Below are 22,699 nucleotides of genomic sequence, written 5' to 3'. Positions count from 1 at the left end.
AAAAATATCTCTACAACCATTGCTCCTTGGATAATTCAGGACTCTTGTTCTCTTGAGCTGCAAATGCATGCACTTTTCGGTCAATCCACTTTTCAATCTCTTTCTTTTTAGGAAACCATTTATCACACATCTCTTAGATATATCCTGGTCCCAACAACGGAACCATTTGTTGGCTTAAGGGGGCCTAACCCAAGTTCAGAGTTAATCACGCCAACCAAAAAAACCCTAACTATTGGCCTTTTTGGCAACAACCTACATAGCGCAGGCTACATTCTCACCTAAAGCAATATTAGGGGATGCTAGAACCATGTTTCTACATCCAGAGACCATGTGATATGTATTTGAAGCCATTGTAGCTCATATCTACCTTCGCACATATTTGTGTCTTCCTATGGTCCACTATTGTAGCTCTATTTAGATGGCTTTTAGACCTTTGCGAAGGTCTACAATCATACTTTTTAGACTTAAAAGAAGCAGACTTACAACTTTTGCTTAGTAAATAATAACCCTAGATCTGCCTTCGCGCAAATCTACCAGCTTTGAACAGTTATCATAACATATTCAACCACTACCTTTGCAAAAACAGATCATTACTTAGTTCATGCAGAGATATTAAAGATTTAACATATTCGCGTAGCAATTACACTTTATTTCACAAAAAACAAATCATTGAGCGATAACGCATAACTTGAACAGAAATAAGAATAAGACACAGACGCAAGATATTCGGTCGAAAGTTAGTCTTTATTAGATCCAATGTTAAAATTACAGACTCTTCCACCCTGCGCACCCAACTACAGGGACCCATGCACTCAGCTGTGGACTTGCCAAGGTTTTCACACACTCAATTGCAGGAGCCTTCCCCTTTCACCTAATTACAAGAAATCGAGCTTTTCTGCGTTAGGACTTTCCCTTACACTTCTCAAAATATTATGATCATATCTCTAGACTCGCTATGAATCAGATATTTATAGCCTTTCTATTACAATAGCATGGCCTGCGGCCTATGGGTGAGTCTCAAAACCGACCTATCACTTATCCATACAAGGGGCTAAAGCCCCTTTAACTCCTACTTAGCTGCACGCTTCGCTTCCTCATTTCACAAAGACTACATTCTTTAAAACATTCTACTCAAAAATTGATTAAACTAACCCAAAATTGACCCAAGGGACCCTTTCCCAATATCAGTTAACGCTTCATTGGTCATATTCAAGAAGTGTGTCCCTTGGTCACCCATTAGAATCCTTGGGCAACCAAATCTGGATAGTATATATTCAAAGATGAACTTCGCAAAAGTTTATGCACTGAAATCCTTCAAAGGATGTGTTTTTACCCATCTTGTCAAATAATTAGCTACAGTGATTATATACCTCGCGCTAGTCCTTTTCCCTAGTGGACTGATATGTCAAAAAAAGTCAATAGCCCATTTGTCGAAAGCCTACAAAGTTACCTGTGGTACTAGGGGCATCTCGTCTCTCCTAGATGACTTCCTTCTTCTTTGACATACATCACATGCTTGGAAGAATTATTTTTCAGCCTTATGTACTCTAGGACACCATAACCAAGTTCTCAAGGTTTTCTGTGTGGTGGCCTTTCCTGCATAATCTCCACCTACGACTCCTCCATGAGCTTCTATCAGAATACTCTATTTTTCGTGTTCAGGGACGTATCTGCACAGTATTTCATCCAACCCCATTTTGTACAAGTGTCCAACAATAATGAGAAATCAACTACTTTGACTACCAACTCCTTCCTTTGCTTCATAGTGTACTCCGCAGGCACCATTCTTGTAGCCAAAAACTCAATAACATCCGCGAATTGATCATCTGTGACTCTGATTGTGAATAATTCTACATTAGGCAAGTTACCTTCAATACTTGTGGGTTCTTCTGTTGTCTCTATTCTTGATAGATGATCAGGCCCGACATTCAATCTTCCTAGCTTCACTACAACCTTGAAGTCATACTCTTGGAACAATAACAACAATCAACAAATTTTAGGCTTATTCACTAAATATTTTAGCATGGAGTGATTGGTGAACATCTTGAAATGTGATCCCAACAAATAGTGCCTGAACTTCTGTAATGCATATACCATAGCTAACCCCTCTCTTTCTATTGTGCTATAGTTCTTCTCTACCTTGGACAATTTTTTGCTTGCAAATGCTATGGGGTGATCAATTTCTCCTACTCCTGGTTGCACTAGTACTATACCCAACACTATACAAGATGCATCAACATGTACATGAAACTCCTTATTCCAGTCCGGGAAAACTAGAATAGGTGTAGTCACCATCTTTTCTTTTAGGACATCCAAACTTTTATGGCACTCTTCACTCCACTGAAAGGTCAACATAGTTAACGGTCCCACGAGAAAATGAGCTAGAAATAATTTTTTTGAGGTAGCAAAAAATTACCCGATTTTGAAAAGTGATGATGCAGAATACACCTTTTTCTTTAGCATATTTTTGGCACTTTAAATTTTCTTACGTATCAAGTATGAACATTTTTTTAAAAATGTTAGAGATTTTCATCTTGCTTTTGAAAAGCGTTGATGCAGCATCAACACATTTTTTTAAAGAGTTTATTTTTTATGTATCAAATATGAACACTTTTTTTAAATGTTAGTGATTTTCATCTTGATTTTGAAAAGTGTTGATGTAGCATCAACCCTTTTTGTTTAGAGGGCTTATTTTTTACACTTTAAATTTTCTAATATATTAAGTGTGGATATTTTTTTTAAAATGTTTGTGATTTTCATGTTGGTTAAAAAAAAAAAAAAAAAAAAAAAAAAAACCATGACAAAAAAAACTCAAATAATAAAAAAATATATTAAAAAACACCCATAAAAATGTAAAAAAAAAAAAAACAAAAAACAAAAAATTAAAAAAGAAAAAATTAAAAAATAAATAAATAAATAAAAAAGGGAAAATATTTCAAAAAAGCCTATAATTTAAAGGCAAATTTTGAAAATTAAACAAAAAAGAACATATCTATAAATATTTTTTGAAGTAAAAAAAATAAAATACAACCACATAATAATAATAATAATAATAAAGCAAAAAAAAAATCTAAGAAAACAAAAATTGAAAAAAAAACATGAAATAATTAAATTCAAAAAAGTTAAATTAGAAAAAAAAACAAAAAATCATTAAAAAAAAATAATAATAATAAAAATAAAAATAAATAAATCAAAAAAAGAAAATTGAAAAATCAAAAATAAATTGAGAAAAATAAAAATATTAAATAAATAAATCAATCAAAGGCAAATAATTTAAAAAATAAAAATAAATGTTTTAATAAAATAAAAAAAGAAAAATTAAAAAATCTAAAAATTAAAAATAAAATTAAAAAAAAAATGTTGAAAAAAAAAATAAAAAATTATGGCCACCCATGGGTGGGGTTCGCCTTGGGTGCAGGCGGGGTAGTCGATTTATTTTTCGTTTTATTTTTTATTAATTTTTTATTTTTATTTTTTCTTTATTAATTTCTTTTTTATTTTATTTTTATTTTTAACCTTTTTTTAATTTATTTTTTAAAATTTTAATTTATTTCTTTTTAATGGTTTTATTTTGATTTTTTTAAATTGTTGTTGTTGTTGTTTTTTCTTTTTTGAAATTTTAAATTGGTTTTTTATTTTAATTGTTTTGTTTTGATTTTTATTTTAATTGTTATTTTTTTAATTTTTTTTAGTTTCTTTTTAATTTAATTAATTTTCTAGTTATGTATTTTTTTTAAATGTTTTTTTATTTTTATTTTGTTAATTTTTTGCTTTTTATTAAATTGTGTTTTTGTTTTTGTTTTTTCTTTAACCATTTTATGATATTTTTTTTGTCTAATTTTTTATATTTATATGTTTATTTTATTTTATTTTTTACATTTTTATACGTTTTTTGTCTTTTTTTTATAGTTGATTTTTTTGTCATGTTTTAAGTTTTTTTTATGCTTTATTTCTTGTTATTATTTTCAAAAGACAATTATGTCTTTTTTTATTGTTTTTTTTTCTATATTTGAATTTTTGGTGTCTTTTTTATTATTTTTTACTATTTTTAATTTTTTTAAATATTTGTTTTTTTTCTTTTGTATTTTTTTTTTTTGTTTTTCCAATATTTGAATTTTTGTTTTTTGTATTATTTTTTATGTTCTTTTTGTTCTTTTATTTTTTTCAATATTTAAATTTTGTTTCTTTTTATTATTTTTTGTGTTTTTTTTATTGTTTGTTTTTTATCAATATTAAAATTCTTGTTTTCTTTTTGTAATATTTTTTGTGTTTTTTTATTGTTTTTATTTTTTTTCAATATTTGAATTTTTGTTTTCTATTGAATTTTTCATTTTTATTTCTTTATACATTTATTTATTTATTATTATTATTATTATTATTATTATTATTATTATTTCTACAAGGTCCGTGTTGATGTTAGTCTAGCAACTCGATTCCATTATGGACAATTTGATGGTTGATTTTTAATTTTTTGTTGCAATGTATCGAGTTGCCTTAGGCTAAGATTTTAAAATCGCTACATATTTAGCATTTAAAGAATACATTACTCTTGGGTGTTCATTTTTAAAGTTTTTTGTCATAAAAATTTTCCATAATGTCATGCTTGAAATATTTTGAAAACTTGAGATTTTTTTGTAGTCATAATCTTTGGTTTTAATTGCATGGTTGAAAATTTGTCAAGATTTTAATATTTTTCTAAGTCATGATATTTTATCTTTAATGCTATGGTTGAATATAATTACAATTTCAGGGTTTTTTAGAGTCAAGATATTTTATCTTTAACAACATGGATGGAAATTGTTGGAACTATGATGATTTGAGATATGATATTTTATCTTTAACATCATGTCCGACAATTGTTGGAATTTTACAGTTTTTCAAAGTCCAGATATTTTATCTTTAATTCCATTGCTAAAAAATGTCAAAATTGTAACTCGATTTTTTTTTTGTTATTCCAGAAACAACACTTATTTTTTAAGGGAGTTTTCTTCATCCATTTTGCAAAAAAAAATGGTTTTTACTTCCATTTAAAGAAAAAGGTTGAAAATTTACCATATAAAACAAAAACATCATTTTGGAATATACAATTTTCATTTTTGGGTTGTTTTTTCATGTTTTTTGGGGTTTTTGGGCTAGAGTACCCATTTTGAAGTAATAGTTCTCATTTGATCGGTAACTATGTTGGTCACGTCTTTCTTTAGAAATTTCTCCATTGGCGCAGTTATCTGCGCATACCCCTTTATAAAAATTCTATAATAGCTAGTGTGTCTGAGTGTCATGGGTAGTTGCCTCATTGTTTTTGGTATTGGCAAGTTCACAATAACTGCGATCTTCCTAGGATCCATTGTTAATCTCTGCTTACAAACTACATGTCCCAATAGTATACAAAATGGTGCATAGAATATGCACTTTTTAAAATTCAATGATATCTGGTATTGTCTACATGTATCCAGCATCAACCTCAAGCTCACCACATGCTTCTTCAACATCCCAAAGACTGTCCAATCATCAAAGTAAACTTCCAAATATTTGTGTATATATTCTTTGAAGGTTGTAACTATAACTCTAGAAAATATGGGAGGAGAATTCTTCAAACAAAAAGGCATCATTGTTTACTGGTAAGAGCCACATTCTATAACAAAGGTTGTGTTATGTATATTCTCTGATGCAATTATGATCTGATGTTACCTAGAAAATCCATCTGTGAAAGAATAGGCCTCCTATCATCCTACATTATCCAATACTTCATCTGTAAATGGTGTAGGGAAGGGGTCATGCAGACATGCATCATTCAATTTTCTCAAGTCCACACAAATTTTGATTTCCCCTTTTGCCTTCTTTTCCTAAACCACCATGGGACTTACCCATTCAGCCTCTTTGACATGTTTGATGATCCCAGCTACTAAAATTTTGTCTAATTGTTCCTTCATCTTTTCCTTATATTTTGGATTTAGTCTATAAGGTATCTACTTGACAGGATTCACATCATGCTTCAAAGGAATATTCATAACTCCCAAGTCTCCTACTATGATCTTCATATTTGAGAATTTAGTGGGAAACAACTCCTGTTACTCATGCAAAAGATCTGTTATCTTGATGACTGCATCTTCATTCCAGTAATATCCTATTGTTGCAAACCTCGGCTCATCTTCTAACCCTATATTCTCCTTCTTCATCTTTAATGGCTTTGTTATATCAAGCATATTTATTTCAGGTCCATTCAATTTGGGGTGACCCTCATAGCATTCCATTACATTATGTAACTTCACAGCCTAATCAGGTTTCCATGTACATGGAACTTTGTTTTCAATAATATTCTTCTTAACTATCTGAAGGGATGCATCTATATGTGGAAAATAATCTTCAAGACTAAATATCATTATAAATCCATTGACCATCTCTACCTAGCTTGCAATACCATGTCACAGTTCTGTTTCCAAATACCAATTTTGAGGAATTGTCTCCAAGGTATGGATGAAGCCATGCACCCATTCTTCTTGCGGAATTTATTCCCATGCTGTCATACTGAGTCGTATGTGTTCTTTAGGATCAGTTTGACCAACATACTTATCTTCCAGTTATATTTCTACTTCACCAAACCTTACCCACATCAGTCCTTGACATTGTTTTCAGTCTCCCATATTCTTCTTATGTGTACCCCACCATCTAGCAGGAGTAGCTCTTAGGGCTAGATCCAGAGCTAACAACCTCTAACATTTTGGCACTTGTCTTTCATAATCTCTAAAGAAAGTATCGACATTTCCCAAACCATCATAAAAAGGTCAATCACATACCTCTATTGTCATACATCATACTGCTTTAGTCATCCTTGCACATCATCTTGTAGATACTTCATGTAACCTGTTTTACTAGTTTTCTAATTCCTCTTCTGAATCTGAAGTGTAGGAACTGTCTTGCTCCCAACCCAATTTTCCATCTACAGTAGGGTTGATCCATTCTTCTCATTTTGTTGTTATTTGGTAAATGTTTTCGATGTTGTTTGCGTTGTATTCCTCTTTAACAGGTTCAATATACCTCACTCCTTCTGATGGATCTAATGGAACAATGACCCTCACATTGTTTCTTCCAAATATCATTTTCCTTTTCTTCAAGTTAATTATAGTCATGTTATAAAATTCCCAATCCAATCCAAGCAACGCAGGATAGGGATCACTATCATCCACAATTTCGATCACTTGAAAGTCAATAGTAGTGCGCACTCCTTCAATGTCTACCATGATACCTGAAAACCTTCCTAGAGGAACAATCTTCCGTTGGTTTGTCATCTTTAGATAGATTGGCAACCATTGAAACTTCATCATACCCATCAATTCCAAAATCTTCTTCGGCAAGACGTTGGCATGAGATCCTAGATCCAAGATAACCTGATCCATGTTATATTCTCCAATCTGTGCAATAAGCCTCATTTATTTTCTAGTCCTCTTCGTGTGTCGATGTAGATTATTCATTACGCATATCTCACTCTGTGGTACTTCCTTAGAAGCACAAGAGTCTATCAATTCCTGCAATCCCTCCATAGATTTATGGTTTCTTAACAATTTCAAGCAATTCTCCAGGAAAGACTTCAAAATATCTGAATCCACATCTGGTGTCGCAGTTGGTACTATCTCACAGTTATTCTTTTGTGTTGGTTGTGCAGTAGAGGTCGAAGCCCCATAATCCATAAAGATTCAGCTCGCCTCTATGAATACTTGATTTTCCTTATGAATATCAAATGTAGGGGCTTTTTCAGTAGTTTTTCTTACCCATGTAGCTTTAGATTCCTTTTCCCCCTCAATTTTATCATTTCCAGCCTGATAGCTCTACTTCTTGTTACAATGTTGATGCGCGGTTCATCCTTCCTTAGCTCAGGGGTCATCATTTAAATATTTTTTGTGGAATGCTTATTCCTTTTATCCTGCATCTTCGTGATAAGGATGAGACATTCTTCTATTACATGATCAAAAGACTTACAGTACTTGCAGGTTGTTGTGGGGTTTTTAAAATCCTTTGTGAAGTGTCCTTTCTATCCATAGTTATAACAAATAATCTGGCTGCATCCTTGACATCTCCTCCTCCTCTTCCTCATCCTCATCCTTGTAAACCTCCTCGACCATCATGCTGGCTTGGCCCCTCGTGTGTATGTACTTCAACTTGTAGTCTATAGGCATCGACAATACACTCCATCCTCAAGTCATAACTTCGACAATTTCTCTCATCATGGCCTATTGATTTACAAAAGTTACAAAACAACGATTTTGGGGTCTATATGTACTTCTGTAATATATAGAAATCTTCAAAGTGATTTTGGCCTCTCATTCTACAAATCGTGCATCAAAAACTTGATCCTGGGTTTACTAGATTAGGTGCTTCACTTGCCAAGTAATCTTTGAACACAGGGCATTGATCCTTATAATGGTCTTCTTCTTTACATTTTGTACAACATACTTATGATCTAGTTTCTTTTCCTTTCTTGAGACCTTGCAATTCCAAGGTCAAATTTTCTAGCTAGCTATGAATCTATTGTACTTCTGCATGAGTATATTCAATCAACGAGGATTCTAGCTTCATTGCAATCTCCAATGCTTCAACTTGAGTCGTGATCTTCTGTTGTGTCAAGGGTAACCTAATATGTGGTAGTAGCGCGGCTATAAACTAATCCTTATGTTGTTCTCGAGGTATGTTAAAGCTTACTTGTCCCATTAATACCTTGAATCATTGATCCAACTCCCACACAGACTCAGTAGCTGACTGTTTGATTTCCTTCAGCTCCATAATGCACTATGATTCTGATTTTGGATTCTTGAATTCTGATACCAGCGCTTTCTTAATATCATCCAACGAAGCAACTAGATTAGTCATAGAGTACTTCATGTACCATGTCAGTGCTCTTTCTTGCAATATTGTGACGAGTTGTGCCTTCTTTACATCTTCATCAGTGATATGTCTTGCTTTCCATACTGCATCAGCTAGAAACCAGAACTGGTCAGGATCCTTTGATCCAAGTCATTTAAAGATAGGTAGCTTAATGTCGTCGACCATTTTTCTTTTCGGGGGGCTAGGTGGAGGGGGAGGGGGAGGTGGTGTTGGTGAATTATGGGGAGAGGGATGTGGTGTAGGGGAATTACGGGGAGGGGGATGGGGGGTAAGGGGAGTAGATGGATGGGGAATCCCAAAGATGCCCTAATTTTTCTCAACTTTTAACTTTGATGTGCCTTCAGGATGGGAGGGGAATGCCTTGGGGTTGTGGGATTAGTTCCTTCTTCTTCACTCTCTAATTCACCTAACAAGGGGCTATAGTTAGTCTCAATAAATTTCTTTGTTCCATGGTCTACTCTATATCTCTTCCCACTTTGTGTAGATCCTGGTCCTAGTTCAGACTTATTCTCTCTTCATCCAAACATTAATCTGACTGCTTTCATAATACACCATTTTCACATAAAATAATTTTAATCCACAACTTCAAAGAGTTTAGGTACTTACCTCATAGACCCTTGAAAAATCTTCACTCAGCCTCGCAAGATACAGTCATATCTATTGTGAACTTAGTGATAAATCCTCCCAAAATGCTATGGATCCATAAATCAACAACTCTTGAGATTCTATTATTGACATTCTTGGGTCGTTGTATCAATTCATGATTCCACTCCGTAGGTTCATCTCCTTTAAAACAAGTCTTATGCTTAGTCAACTTTGATAGCCACTCGTACAATTCAACATGAAATGAACCAGAGAATATTTCATGTTGTTCTGTATATAGATAATTTTGCAATGAGGCTTCAGTCGACAATCGCAGGTTTTTGTTTTCATGAACTGCAAATTCTTGCTCTTTTTGTTCAACCCACTCCTGGATTTCCTTCTTCAATGGATGCCAAAACATATCCCTCAAACAGATCCTGATCTCGACAACAGAACCATTTGTTGGCTTAAGGGGCTTGGACCCAGGTTCAAAGTGTACTACACACCAACAAAACCCTCAACCACTGGCCCTTTTGGAAACGACCTACAAGCATATCGCAGTCTCAACCGAAGAGGTTATGAGAGGTTGCAGAACCAGGTTTATGCATCCATAGGGATATGCACAAAGTGGCATCTGCATGTTTACTTATGCTTTATACTTATCTACAACTTCGCATACAAAAATAACTTCGCGCTAATGGTTTACTTCACAGATTTGACTTATCACATAAAAGAAATCATATGATAATATAACATGTATTCTTTCGCATAATTCAGTAAAAAACATTCATAATAGTATGTATAAACACAGATAATGAACATAGATACACAAGGCTTTTCCAAACTTCTTCTTCTTTTTTAGGATGGGTTTTTCAATACATACACTTCCTTGACATATGAACCTAGTTGCAAGTGGTCTACGCACTCAGCTACAAACTCTTCAAGGCCTCCATGCACTTAGCTACGAAGTCTTCCCTTCAAGCCCAAAAATACGAACTAAGGATAGAATATATCAATGATTCATCTATGACATCTACTACTACTATCCTCGACAAAGTATTATATCTCCTTATATAGATTTCATTATTACAAGATCATGGTCCACATACCATGGATCTGACAAAACAATGAACTAAAACCCATACCCATTACAAAATGAGGGGCTTTGACCCACCCCAAAGCTCCTAAACATGACATAGTGAATATAAATTCGTGGGCTATGTGTGCTGTGCTCCTCAAAATGCAAAGTTTTTGACCAAAACTAGACCAAGTTGGGTTATACCCAATAATATTATTTAAGGAAAGAGCATACATAAACTAGAGTTTTGATCAAAAGGATATCTGATTAGTTTAATCATTCTTGATGTGTTTCTATTGTCTGTCAATGAAGTCTTCTTGATAATCTAGGTTTAACAGTAATGTTTAAAAGATAAATTGATTGATTGAAGAATGTTGAAGATACTTATTTTCTATGATTGAAGTTTAGAAAAGGTTTTGTAGTTGTTTCAGAATGATGTATTGGATCTGTGTATGATTCAATATTTAGTTCAGAGTGGTAGTGGTTCAGTTTCAAGATTCAGTGGTTTAAGATATGTACACGGGTATACTTCATGGAAAGCACGTACAAACATAAGTTTGCTACTATAAAGTAACACATATATTTTGATATATGGTTGATCAATGTTTGTAGTAAGAAAATTCGGTTTCTATGATGTGCAGTATGTTGATTGGTATTCTGGTTACAATGTTCTTATTGTTCTAGTTATTTAAGTTAATTGATTTGGGTTTTAGTTGATTCAGTAATTGGGTTTTAGTGATTGGTTGTATATGCTGGTTCAATGACTGGTTGGCTCAATGGTTAAGTTACAATGATAAGTTTCAATTTTAATGATTGGTTTTGAGCTCAAATGTTGGTAGTGTGTCCAGTCTGGAAAATTGATGAAATGTGGCCTACAAGTTGTGATGTGTTGTAGTAGGTGGATCCAGTATGAAAATTTATTAAGCATGGTCCCTGGAGGTGTTGAGGGTTAGAGACTTCAATGAGGGATTTGAAGCTTCCTTCTAGTGGTAGCTAGTAAATCAGAGCAAGGGCTTTGGAGCTCCCTTCCGGTGGGTGATAGTAAACAAGATTAGGGGGTTGGAGCTCCCATCTAGTGGGTGTTAGAGAACGAGTGAAGGTTGTAGCCTTCTGTAGGTGGGTGCCTACATACTGGTATGAGTTTGCACCAATAAAATATTTTAAGAATATTTTTATTTATATTAAAAAGAAGACAAAGATGACAACAACGGTGGTTTTTTCCCACATTGGGTTTCCAAAGTAAATCCTAGTGTTCATGTGTGTTTCTTATGTGTGATGGTTTATTTTGTTCTTACTACACATGGTTATTATTTATATAATGTTGAATGAATCACTGATGAACTGGATTAAGATAAACAGAAGATGAATTAATTGAAAAATATGTTTTACTGGATATACACTAGTTGTACGAATAACAGTCGTGTACACACACAATTTCCCTTCAGTAAAGTCATGTACATAAATCAAGATATGAAATTGAAACATTTAATGGCTTGAAAATATTGGTTCACCCCTCCTCTTAGTATTTTTTCCAACACACTCATGGTTATAATGACCATATATGCCACACAGGCACAAGGTGTGTTCGTACAAATACCCTTGTTTTTCTTGGGTTGATCACCCTGTTGCTGGGTTGTGGGATTAGGTTGAGGTCCCTAAGGGGCATTGGTTGGAGGATCTTGATTGCCTTTATTACCTTGAGACTGATGTTTCTAATCACCCTTCCCCTTGTTCCTTTTCTTGGGGTTAGGGGGATTAGGTCCACTCTGCTGAGCATACACTTTACCTTTTGGAGGAGGTGGTTGTTGTGGCAGAGGGGGAGCAGGCATGGGGGGCTGGGGTGCTGGTGCCAAGGGGCTGGAGCATTAGGTGGTGCATACTGATAATAAGGAGATGGGGCAACATTGGGATAAGTAGGTGGTGAAATAGCTGGCCCTGACATTTGTTGATGCAGATGGGGATATGCATATGGTGTGTTGGGACCTGGATAAGGGTTGCCTTGTGGGGGATTGGGGGAGGGATAGGTGTAAGTAGAACTGGTCCCTCCCTGAGGTGGACCATAACTCATATGAGGTGGATAATATGGTTGAGGGTGTGATATGGTTCCAACTATTCCATCTGCAACATGAAATTCCCCTAGTGCATTAGCAAGACCAGGCAGAGGCAAATCGAGGATGGCAGTGTAAACATAACCCAACAGGGCATAGATCAGATCAAATTTTAAGGCTACCTGGAGTGCATCTTCCTCAAACTGGGGGAATTTTGATGGGACATATTTAGCAATGGGGGCCAACAACGATCTAAGGAACCAATCCATGTAGACTTAGTCTTTGAATTTAGGAGCTTTACAAATGATCCTCCTTCTTAACCATTCTTGAACATGGTCACAAAGGCTGGTGATATAAGTTTGACAAAAATAAGTCAAAAATTTTGTAGTAGTGTCATAGCAGAGAGGTAACTGGAAATATGAAAGAAATGTTGTGGAAATGGTCTCAAAAGTGGAATGAGTGGCTCAGGTTGATTGATACACCACTTAGCAACGACCCCGGTGAGAGTGCATTGGAATAGGCGAAGACAGATGGAGTCTTTAGTAATGAAATTTGATGAACACCACATCTCGAAGGAGAAAACATGATTATTGGATCTTCTACGGGATTACCTTCAAACTTTGGGATGTATGAAGGGATTTTAGTAGGCATAACTGACCATGTTGGATTATGGAGAAGAGGACCACTGATAAGATGGCTGAAATTGAGGAGACTCAAACCAACCATAAAAGGAAGAAAAGGAGTAGGAGTGACCACACTGATGGGGGTTCCGCTTGTGGGGGTACGCTAGTTGGTACCTGGCTTACCACTCTGTTTTCCCACACCCACATTGGTTCCTGACATGGTGACAATACAGAGTTGAGATGACGTAGAATCAATGGAGGGACTAGATGAATCAGTAGAATCAGAATCAGAATGATGACTCGATGGAGGTCTGGGAGGGTGAAATATAACTCAATGGGGAGAAGTAATATGTATTAACAAGAACTGAGCGTGAAGACCTCAAATTTGATGCGACAAATGCCCGGGGTCGCAATGATGTCAAGGCAATATTAAAGGGTGATGATAGGAATAAAAGAGTAACAAACAACAAGCAAAAAACTAGTGGAGTGGTGCCAAGTGTAAACTAACTATTTTAATGATGTTACTATAATACAAGCAAACACGTCCTATCAAAGAAAAATACCTCTAATCTATAGGTGATCTAAATCCTCAAACAATCCTAGATCCATTGTTTCAGATGGCCTTCCAAAGAACATCTTCCATGGCAAAATTTGATCCTTGCAAGTAGAGTTGTCTAGAGAAAGGTGGGGTAGAGAACCAACTACTTCCCACAACTAGTCCTATAGGGTCTTTTGCTAAGATTGGTCACTACGGTGATCTTCGTCCCATGGGGGTGGTCGAGCCTTGAGCTTCTTTGTAGTCAGCCAACACAAAGGATTCCCTGCCACAAGTAAGGTAGCCCCAAGGAGAACAACTCAGACGATGATTTAGCCTAGCCCACTCTAAATCTAGTTTTTGACGCACTTTAGATTTGGACCGTGCGATGGTGAAGTATTTTAATATACCTAATATTTCAACTTCTATGTCTCAATTAAATTGATCGATGGGTGTTATTAGAAGCCTATCCTAATGATCCTACACCTACACTACAAAGGTTGTTTGGCCCTGGTGCCCAAGTGGGCTTAATCTATGTGTGTTGAGTTATTAAGGTTTAATGTTTCAATTCTTGGCTTGGCGGTGTTAACCAAGCTCAGATTCACTTAATGTGTGAGTGTGTGAAAATAATGTGTCAAGTGGATGATTTAATTAAGCATGTTTCATGATGCCATGTGTTGCTGAAAATAAAATGCTGAAATATTATAAAAATAAATAGCCAATCAAGCACACAAAACCCTACCCACAAGGGCTACTAAGTAGCTAAGAAAGAGGGGTAAAGAAAGCTACTCAAATACACATAAAAATGCCTGGGTGATCTCATTTCAAGGGATTGAGATCTAGAGGTACTAATTTGTTGTAAGTGGTGTTGACAAACAACAAAAATTAGAGGTGAAAAAATTTGTAAAGGATAGGAGTGAAGCTCTAAAAACTAGGATTCTCAAGGAGATCCTAAAGGGGAAAAGGAAAAACCAAAATGTAAAGGGAGAAAATGTAAAAGAAACCTATCTAAAAGAGTTAAAAAGTAATGGACCAGACTCTAAAAATCAGTGGCTAAAAATGTTGAAAACCCTAGACTCATCACTCAACAAATTTCTTCCTAACGATGTGGAGGAGTACTATAAACCCTAGGGGTATTTATCCTTCCTCAAAGAGACAAATCAAGTGGATCTAGGCCTAAGGGATACTAAAAATAGAGGTGAAGTACCCAATCCAGTCTGAAGAGAACACTCTCGACAATTATGAATTTTTTTCGGAAAAATACCAAAACGCAGGTATTGACCTGGAACAGTGGAAAGCAAAATTTTTGAGCCAAATAGTGCGCTTTGGAATGAAGACCAAGGGCTGAAAAGTGTGTTTTTCTCCCAAGACTCTCATTTAGTAGATCTCACATAGATTTCATCGTCTCCTACTTGATTAGTACCTGTGACCTACGAAAAGAACAAGAAAACCACTAGAATCTAAAAATTTGACAAAAAAGGAAATACTACTATAAATAAAAATTTAGAGGCTAAAAATAGTTTTATAAAACCCTCAAATTTACTGAAGCTTTGGTCACCCAAGAACGATGTTATTACACCAGTGGAGGTGTCATTTCTTGATGACAAATGTAACTAGAAACCTAGTGGAGTCACCATTTGTTAATGTGAAATTTCTTGGAAGGTGTACCAAAAATACTTCACTTAAGTTACTAGTTGACAAGTGACCATAACAACAAGTTGATGGCTGCTTATGATTCAAATCTGCAACAAAAATGTAAAATCCACAACAAAATTACAGATGATCCAAAATAGAAAGAAACAATAAAAATATCCAATGCAATAACCCAAATGGAAAGAATTTTAATTGAATAAAATATTTATTAAAAACACCTAGTGAAGGGGATATACAAAAGTGTCTATAAGTCCCCCTCTATGGGATGGGTCCTTTGATGTCCTTGATGCTTTAGAAAATGATCTTCTCTCTCAATGTGTGAAAACCCCAGAAAAAATGTGGATAACTCAAATGGGAGCTCAAAAGAAAAAATATGATAATGGTGACGATGATTATGATCAAGGTGAAGAATGAATGAAAAACCCTCATATTTATAACAAAGTATTGAGTTAATCTCGAAAATGGAGAATAATAAAATAAAGTTAACCAAATAAAGATCTAATCACTTGGAATACTTTATTATATTTATTGGAGAGGGAAAAGACATTTAAAATGGTTAAATATCTTTATTTAGAAATAATTAACAAATAAAATGATTTATTAATTATTTCGTGAGAATAAAGAATGATGTGAAATTGAAATAGCTATTTAATATTGATTTAATAATTATTCCAATCCTAGAAATAAGGAATATTAAATAAATAGGTATTTATTTAGTTATTCCTAAGGGATTTAGTCAAAATGTGACAAGGAATAATTAATTGAATAATAATTTAATACCTATTCCTAAAGAAAAATAAATAAATAATGATTTATCTAATTATTCTCATGGGCTTTTTTATTTAAATCATAAAATAATTTAACAAAAAGGGTTTACTAAATTATTTTCCACAATGAAATTGATTTTACTATGGTAAAATTAATCCTACATGGTGTATTTTGATCCACCTAGTTAAAAATGGCTAGGTGATCATTTTTTGGCGATAACAAATATTTTCAATGAGTTGATCATAATATGTACTCACCTGCAAATACAAAAATAAGAGAAATTACAATTGATATATGACAATGTGCAACAAAAGAGATAAAATCTTTAAAATCTTGCACAAAACATTGAAGTCCTTTCTTAAAAGAAGAAAAGATGTGTCATATCACTTGACTTTACTCAATCTACAACCTTAAATTTTCGATGAAAATCATAAGCCAACAAACCTTGATGGCTCCTTGTGAATATACTTGCACTTATATTGTCTTCCTTAGAAGACATCAAGAGAGATCAAAACTTGCTTTTAGCAAATGGACTGCTAAGTAAGATGATTCTAACCTAATGATAAATTGGATCATCAAATTCAAATAAATCCCCTTGGAGATACCAAAACCTTTAAGAGAAATAATTATCAATTAACAACATGGAATCAAGATAATAATATTGTGAGGGAAAACAAATATGATCATATTCAGAAAGCTTGTCAAGATAGTGAGATCCTAACATAACCATCAGCGAAAGCTGAAGTGTCTCAACTACTTGACAAGTACCTACATATTGGGATGATAAACCATAAAAATTAGTTGATGTAAAATAACCATCATTAGGTACATTACTGGAAAAATGATCAAGTGAATAACAATTGTTAGAACAAGAACCATGATCATATGGGATGATTAAGGCATAAGATTATCGGTTAGTAGGCAACAAAGATAGCTTAGTTTGAACAAATTTGCAAATTCTTTAAACGAAAGAATCATCTTCCTTATATGTTGAATGTGACAAGCCATATACTTGTGACTAGTTACAAACTAGATTAACACCATAATCATTAAAAAGGAATTCCAATATGGCAATCACATGAAACTAGTCGATATGTAGTGGATGAAAAAGAGGAACTTGATTCAACAAATAACACAAGAATTCATTGAAACTGAAGAGGATATCTAGTGCCATGAAGAAAAAAATCAGTATCAAAATATTCACAAGAAGAATTATGAGTTGATTACTTTCAAAAGAATGTGACTGGCATGAATCCTTCGACCAAAGATAATATTTAGAATGATCAACTTCACAGCTTCGCTCATCCATTAAAGGTATACATTCCAAAATTGAGTTTGATATAATATATTTACATGAGGAATGATCAATTGAAACATAATGCTCAATCTGACCAGAGACAAAATCTTTAAAGCATGGAAAGTTATATCTGAAATACCACACAAATTTCAAAGAGAAATTTACATCTAGTGAAACCATGCAAAGGAAAGAATTATGCAATAATATTCAAATATGATTTAGTTCAAGGGCCTTACTAGAGTCGTGATAACCTAGCATAACCATCAACGGAAGTTGAAGTGCCTCAACTTCCTGGTGAGTCCCAAATCTTTCAAGAATTAAAGAATTGCATTTTGAAAATTGAATGATATTATGCATGGTGTGTGGACAAATACTACAATTAATTTCAACAAGATCACTATTGTCATGATGGTATCCAAGTACATCACTAATTTGATCTAAATTTGCATCTTCAACAAATGGATTACTCAAGTGATAACATTATTCTAATTTCACATATAAGGATTAATAAATTAGACAAATATCATGAGTAACTTGGATAGAAGAATTTTATTCATACAAAATTGAAAAGGATAAGGGATGGAATGGATACCCAATGATTTATTTACCTTCCTCTTCATCATGAATAACCTTACTACCTTGTGTTAATTCAAAATCCAACTCATTAGATGATGAGCCTGGAGAGCATGGAGAATCTGCATTACAAAAAGTATAACACAAGGGATAGTGATGTCAAGTGGAAGTTTCAATAGGAACATCTTCTTTAACCAAAACATATTCAAGATCTAAGTCTTTCAAAAGAATTTTTTCTTGAGGGACCAGAAGATCAAAAGGTGCACTTGCCATCATTACATACAATAATGGAGTGAGAATCAACAGAATGAAGGTCGTCCAAGACTTCAGATTGATTAGGAAAATCAATTTCATTTGATTCATCACCGAGATTGCTAAATTAAAAATAAACCAAGGATGGAAGAACATAATCTTGACATGGACGATTTTGGAATAGAGAAGAAAGATAAAAAGAATCCTCACTTTCTTGATACTCTACCTGTGAAATGTGATTGTCTTTCTCTTGATCATTGTTTAGATTGTAAAATTGAAAATAATGTAGGTAAAGGGGCAAGGGTTTACCAAAATAAGATGATAGAGGATTATAGGAATCCAAATCAGATTCAAGACTAAATTTATGAGTTTTAATATCATCTTAAGGAATGGAAGGATTAGTCTTCACCATAGGATTCATGAACCATTCCAAGGTTTTCTCCATGGGATATGAATTATGGAAAGTGAAAGGGGGTTGAGGAGATATATCATGAACTCAATTCCTTAACTTCCACACTTGATTATTAATACATAAAGGCACCCTTATTGATACTATAAAAGGAGGAGGAGGAGGAACAAAAGGAATAGTAGGTTCCTCCTCTAAGATGGGAGGTGTCTAACATTTGCAAAAATTGGGGGAATATGAACATCTGGGGGTTTAGATTTAGACTGATTAAAAAATATCCGAACCAAATGTTCAAAATTTTTCTTACATAAATACCAATCCATATCTTCTTTAGGAAAGTCACAACATAAGTGAATGAATCTATTAGAAAATCCCTCAATTGATTCATTATAATCCGATCTAAGATGATTGATTGTTTTATAAACATCTCAGTAATCATATCTATCAAAAGCTTAATGAAGCTCCTTAATAAATTGATGAAAATAATGAATAGAGATAAATGGTAAGATATAACACCATCGATTCACACTACCTTGAAAAGTGAGGATGAATAGAATACACATAAAATATTCTTCATCAATTTCATGAGATTTACAAACCCCAAGAAAATCATATATGTGTTTGGATAAAAATTTACCACCCTCACCAACAAACCTGAATTGAGACAAGACATGAACAATTTCCATGGAGATTGAAAGTTTACCGAGAGGTAGGTTAGAAAAAAACTATAAGATTTTGATTTGGGAAAGATCAATTTAAGATAAGAGATTTAGAAAATACTCAATATGCACAACTTTTCATTTGGCCCTCCTTCTAGCACCAGAATGTTGACGGTGTTGGATACCGCCAACATACAAGACATCTTCCCAATGTGAAGTCCCAATTAGACCTCACACCATTTGGATTAGGAGCCGCATCCAAAGTATCAGCTCAACCACCGTAACACAAATGTTTTCCTTGGTTTCAAAAGATAACATAAGAGATTTTGTACATAGACCTTGAACAAGAAAGTAAGTTGACATTGTGAAACATCGATTGCAATATATAAAAAGAGACCTTCATGAGCGTGAAATGAGAGTGATTTTCTAGAAGGAAGTAATAATAATAACCTGAGAGAGACACATGAGAGAATGAAATTATTCGTTAGAAAAATAGTTCACATAATTATTGTTAAAGTGAATAAAACACACATTCAACAATATGAGTACCAAAGCCACAGTTGGGTCTAAAATGCGGATGCAAATTAGAGTTTCATACTATCAATCTGGGTAAGTAACCTTCGAGGACCATCCAATATATATGGACTTAGAGACAAACTAAACTAATCTAGGTGAAGACATTCCAAAGCTCCCTTATAGGAGGTCTTTCATTGGGATCTCCAACACCTATTTAGTCATTTAACAAAATGAAATCTAAAGACATTGTGACAAGTGTAAGAAATATTAAAGCTCCCTTATAGGAGACTGTTCATTAATATTTCTAATCATCTTAATCAAAAAACTATTTAAACTAATGAAATTAAAGCACTTAAACCTAATTCTAATTGATTGCATGAAATATTAAAGCTCTCTTACAAGAGACTATTCATTTATATCTCAATCATATAAATCAGAAACTTAAACTAATGAAATCAAACATTAAATAACAAATCAAATTCATTGAAAGAAACATTAATACTTTCTTACGAAAGGTCATTCGTTAATATTTCAAACATATGAACCTAATGAAATTTACAAAAAAACATAAAATGAAAGCTTACCAAAAAAAACAAGTATGCAAGTGAGGCAATGGGGGCCCTCCATAGCTCCACAAGCACACCTAGAAAGAAGTCAAATGTAGAAGAAAATCCAATCCACTTTATTTATCCTCAATTGCAAATTGCAATTACAAGCTCCAAGTTCTACATTCCAAGAGGTCCTAAACTCTACATTACAATGATCCTAAAATCTAAAATTACAAATGAAGGACTAAGTTTCTAAATTCTAAGGAAAATTAAGATTACAAATGAAGGAGATAACACTCCTATTTATACAAAATCTATGGTAACAAACTCATAAATGTAAATCCTTTATTCCCTCGTTTGACCCATGTATTTCTCAACCAATGGTGACACATAACCCTATCCTCCATGATCTCCTCCATGAGGTCCATGATCTTCTCCATGAGGTCCATGATCTCAAATTCGAATTTGAACATAGACTGTCACATAAAGATGCCTTGGAAGCTTCCTTTGTACCTACACATGTCAACAAAATCATTCTAATTGTTAGGTATAATTATATGGATATTATTTTCTAAAGTTTAACCACAAATTCACTTAAAAATACTAAGAATTAATAATGTTTTGGGAAACACAATGGTAACCCATTTAATGATGAAAGTGAAGCTGATGTGGTGACATGGTGGTGGAATAGAGATGAAAAAATGTGTGAATGGAGTGAAAGTGGATGTATTTTAAAGATAATTCTCAGGTCCAACATACCCCCAAACTAAAGGTATTGCATGTCCTCATGCAATCTATTACATTACTTTTTTATACTTGAGCTTTGGCTTAAACTTTGCATGATATCATTTACTTAACTTTTGCAAAGTGTTTTTGATGAATTGCAACTTGGTTGGTTCTTGTGTTTCAACAATATTTTGTTTGTTGCCTTCAATTTTAATGTATGAAATTTGCATAATGATAATTTGATTTTTATTGCAAAGTATTTTTGTTGGAATGCATCATGGTTGGTTCTTGTGTAACAACCATGATTGTGTTGCATCGAATTAGCCTTTAAGTACTTTTTACAAAGCCATTTATATGCTCATGTAATAGTGAATATATTTTGAAGGTATGTGGGTTTTAGAATGTGGTATATGAATATGGAAAAATATGAACGTGACAAAGTATGAATGTAAATGTATCCCCCCCGCCCCACCCCCCCAAAGAAAAACTGATGGTTTTGGCAATTTTATTAAATGAGGAAAGGAATTGTTTCCAAAAATTATCATTCTAGCTTTCAAGGAATTAAACGGTTAAAAGTTAGAAAATATCATACCTCAACTTACCCTTTCAAAATGGATGAGAGTTGTGCATGTGTGGTTGCAAAATTCTAATCACAGTCTTCTTCACATGGCTATGAAAATGGTGGATGAAGTCGAAAAAATGCATCTTTTATTGTCGTCGCATTTGCTGCTAGATCTTCTGTTGAATGTTCAAAATCCGCTGCTGAATGCAGCTAAAAATGTACAAGGCTTGGAAGGTATACAAAATTTAGAATTTACACCTCCCCCCCAGCCTTATTTATTGACTTGTCCTCAAGTCATTTACATCAAAAACTGAAAAATAATGAAAGTAAATCTATTTCCTCTGCTACAAAATGATGGGTCTTCAAGTCTTCAACCCTCATTGGCATAATTCTTGTCATGTGAATAAATGTTTTGGTGTCGAACATAACAAGAAATTGTTAACTTAGTGGCCATTAATGGATGCCACTAGTCAACACGAGATCTCCCATATTTGGTGTGGATGAGAGTCAAGATGCCCCTAACACATCTTTCTAAGTATGAATGAAATTATTATTTTCGAATATTTAGAAGATCTGATGAACAAGGGACATTGATGTATTCCCTTTGTTTATTGGCATGATAGCTTTCCCTTAAGGCATGCAAGTTTCAAGGTGTTTTTAGAAAAAAATTTAGACTCAAGGACTATGGAGTCAATGGTGTATGGAAGCAAGGCTTTATCTGCAAGGGTAGGAAAAAGGAAACTGACAATGAATATGTTAAGTGGAACAAAAGGCTTGTAAATGAGCTTTGTTGCTTTTATTAGTGGGTTAGGATTGAAGAAAATGTAATGAAGTGTATGTGGATAATGAGAAATGGATAATGACTCTTGTTGGGAAAAATTGAATTATGCCATGCAAAATATCAATAATAGCAAATCTACTCATTAATTTTGGAATTTATGCTAAAATAGCTGAGTTTGACCAGTGTTGACCAACCACCTATTGACTTCAAATTCA

Source organism: Pinus tabuliformis, chromosome 3_2, assembly GCF_031772625.1.
Source record: "Pinus tabuliformis cultivar Carrire ecotype Pingquan chromosome 3_2, CPIR1, whole genome shotgun sequence".
NCBI lineage: Eukaryota > Viridiplantae > Streptophyta > Pinopsida > Pinales > Pinaceae > Pinus > Pinus tabuliformis.
This window is presented reverse-complemented; position numbering follows the sequence as displayed.